We start from the raw sequence: 3,845 nt of genomic DNA, 5'->3' as shown, positions 1-3,845 counted from the left end.
ATCCTTTCATGACTTTAAATTTAAACCTAACTTCACAAAAATCTACAAATCAGGAATCAGAATTAGAAATAGTATACTAAAGGGAATTTAGTACCATCAAACTATATATATGAGTTTTTAAGTTTTTATATGTACTATAAATATAGTGAAAAATATGATTTTAGAAAGCAAATTAATTTAAAAACCTGCTTTGTAAGGAGTAATTTTTATACCTTTGGTCCTAAAATATACATTACAGAATAGTTTTTTTAAACTATTTGTAAGTGTATAATACAGTGGCATTAAATATGTTCATGAAGTTTTATAACCATCACCACTATCTATACCTAAAATTTTTTCATTATCCCCACAAAAAACCCTCTGTAGCCTTTAAATAATAATTCTCCTTTCCCCTTCTCACCAGCCCCTGGAACCTCAATTCTACTTCTTATCTCTCTGAATTTGTATTATAGGTGCCTCATACAAATGGAATTATAGAATATTTGTCCTTTTGTGTGTGGCGTATTTCACTAAGCATAATGTTTCAAGGTCTGTTCATATTCTGTATTCCAGTGTGTGTGTGTGTGACATTTTGTTTTTCTATTTTTTCTGTTGATGGACACATGGATTTTTTCCACCGTTGGCTTTGCTATGAACATTGGTATACAAATATCCACTGGAGTCCTGTCGACCTCAAGAAGAATACACTTGTCAAAAAAAGACTCCTTGTGGTTAATTGGGCTCAAATTCATAACCAGAGTCTAGAAGCCATTCTTGTTTCTCACACACACTGTATTTCAAGGAAAAGCCACATGCAGGGCTGCTACACTGTGTCTTCGCCCTCTGAGTTGACCTTATAAGAGAGTTCCTAGTATCAAAATTTGACCAGTGGGACTGAGACTTCCCCTGTCCAATAGGAGCTGCACAGCTATATCATCATTTGCATCTTCACTAATCAGAATGGCTGCATTCCAACCAATCAGGATGGTGCTATTTGGACCAATCAAACTATAAGGATTTGGAATACTCATTTGCATAGAAATAAACTCATCAGGGACTGGGGATGGGCACTCTTTTGTATATAACTGTCTTGGTGAACTTTAGTTTCCACCCAAGATTGTGTTTTCCCAGCTGGACCAGCAATATTGGCTGAAGCTGCATAGAGCAAAGCTGTCTCCTGGGAGTGGAGCACAGCTGTATCTCCAGACCAGAGCTGTAACACTGGAGCTGTAACACCTGGGCTGCCTGTCCTGAGCTGTTTTACAAATGTGCCGTTCCGCAGCCATGCTGAATCACAATTGACCTTTCTTGCACTGAATAGTGTCCCTCTTCACTGCACCCCAAATTGGGGACTCCTATTGGCACTGAATTGGTGGTGACGACCTTTGATTCACAGTGCCATTTTAATGATATGTAGCATACTAAATTGACTGTACTTTAGATACACCATATTTTCTGTGGAGCCAGGCCTCATTTGAATTCAATTTCCTAAGATTTATTGCTGCAGAGACTGCCACAGTTGTTGCCACCTCTGGAATTTCTAGCCCTTTTCTCTTCACCTTAAATTTGGGTGTCTTTTATGAACAATTAAAAGCAGCAGAAGCCAACACTCTCGGGCCAGCATTTTAAACCAGAAAAAGAGATGAAAAAGAGAGGTTTGACCCTGCTCAGTTTCAAAATGATTATTCAAGGCTTAAGTGAAACTGGTACTGATTTGGAGGCAGTAGCAACGTTTCTTGGTGCTTCTGGGACAACACTTGATTGCGGCCCATATGCAGAAACACTCCTTGACATTCTGGTGGTCCCGGGAATGCTGGCCCCAGGTGGTGACATGATGCACGCAGATGACACCGGCAGATGACATGATGCACGCAGATGTCTATGTGTTCACAGCACAATAAGACCTGGATGCCATGCAAGCATTTGCTTAGGTTTTTAACAAGTTAATCAGGTGATACAAATACCTGGAGAAGGGTTTGAAGATGAAGTAAAAAAGCTGCTGTAAAGGGTTTTTTGGAGTCGGAGAGGAATAAGCTGGCTATGCTGACGGGTGTTCTTCTGGCTAGTGGAACACTTAATGCATCCATTCTTCATAGCCTTTATAATGAGAATTTGGTAAAATAAGGGGTTTCAGCAGCTTTTGCTGTAAAGCTCTTTAAATCATGGATACATGAAAAAGACATCAACGCAGTAGCCGCAAGTCTTCGGAAAGTCAGCACGGATAACAGACTGATGGAACTTTTTCCTGTGAATAAACAAAGCCTTGAACATTTCACAAAGCATTTCGCCGAGGCAGGCTTAAAAGAGCTTTCAGAATATGTTCGGAATCAGCAAACCATAGGAGCTCATAAAGAGCTCCAGAAAGAACGTTAAGAACAGATGTCCCGTGGTGATTCATTTAAGGATATAATTTTGTGTGTCAAGGAGGAGATGAAAAAAAACACCAACATCCCAGAACACGTTGGTCATCGGATGAATCTGGCCCGGTGTGAGGAGCACCATGGACTGGAACAACAAAGAGGGGCTTGTAGCGGAGCAAGCCATCAAGCACTTGACGCAAAACAGCCCTCTCCTCGCTGCCTTCACTGCTCAAGGTCAGGCTGAGCTGACTGTTACTGAAGATGCAGGAAGATTGATGGCTATGATAACACTCATTTCACGAAAGCCTTCCAGAAAATTGTGGCGCTTTTTTTATAAAGCTGCAGTCCCGAGGGAGGAGCCCATTCTGAAGTGCTATAGAGAAGCACATGTTGCAAAGGGGAAAAGGGTCTTCCTTGAACAAATGACAAAGTTTGTGGAGTGGCTCAAAAATGCTGAAGAAGAATCTGAGTCGGAAGCTGAAGAAGGTGACTGAAGTTGGAAACTACGCCCTCAGTAAAGCAAACAGGGGTTGCAGATGAAATGCCATGTCTCGTGTGTCCTGGATCGTACATCTATCTTCCTATCTTCCTCTATCAAGCATGATATAAGGGCTTTCAGAGCAAGTTTTATTTTAACTGTTTCTATGGTTCCTGGGTAGGTTGGGTTTGGTTTCTAAAACCATGTTTCAAGTAGCTACAGGGGCTACAGATTTGAACCTAATGTTGCATTAGTCTTTTCAGTTATCTTCTACCTCCTGTATTTTCTTATTTTGAGTTTTGGTAGATCCCTTAATAGGCAATCACTTCATCCGCAAGGGTTGCTTGGAATCTTTTCAGGATTTATACACACAGATGTAAAGCATCCCTTTCTTCAGTTTCCTCTGTAGTTTTGTCTCTACTGTCTAGTTCAAAGGGACTGGGGTACCACCCGTTTACTCCTGTTCGCTTCACGCAGGCACACCTGGCTGACAGTGCTCCTCCTTACAGCCGCACTGCGGCCGGTGGGGGGAAGGGAGGGCCTGGCATCTGCTTATTGTACTGCACAGTGAGTGCATTCAACAGGCCTAGACCCCACGTGCTTCTCAGCACCCGGAAAGGAGGGAGAGTTGTCTCTGCTCACATTATTGCAGGTCGGGAGTGGTTAACAAGGCTCCATCTCACATTCCCCACAATGCCCAGCGAGGAGTGAGAGATGTGGGCACTCTGCAAAACTGAGCTCTTGCTGGTCCCGAAGCTATGTCTTTTTCATGACTCCGTACATTTTCCTTTTCCTTACACTGCCCGTTGCTTCTTTACTTGACCATCTCCTATTTCTCCTTTAAGATTGAAGTCAGAGTTTATCTCTTCTTTCTCATGCTGCACACACTCTAGTGCTGCTGTTGAGGCTGGGCATTAAATGATGAGGACAATTCTTGGAAGAAATTGGCTTGTGTCTGTAACCTTAACCATAGAAATAATCAATGATAGAAAATGCTGCTTGCTTCTTGCATGGATATTTCTGAGGGA

At 42.0% G+C, this 3,845-nt stretch overlaps 1 pseudogene; it reads left to right on the top strand.

Annotated features, from left to right (window-relative positions):
• The first annotated feature begins 1,558 nt into the window (after positions 1 to 1,558).
• LOC118660703 lies at positions 1,559 to 2,833 on the top strand (annotated as a pseudogene).
• Positions 2,834 to 3,845: the final 1,012 nt, after the last annotated feature.

This window comes from Myotis myotis, unplaced genomic scaffold, assembly GCF_014108235.1.
Source record: "Myotis myotis isolate mMyoMyo1 unplaced genomic scaffold, mMyoMyo1.p scaffold_m19_p_7, whole genome shotgun sequence".
Taxonomy (NCBI): Eukaryota; Metazoa; Chordata; class Mammalia; order Chiroptera; family Vespertilionidae; genus Myotis; species Myotis myotis.
Note: the sequence above shows the minus strand (reverse complement) of the source record. Positions and strands in the feature narration are given on the sequence as shown.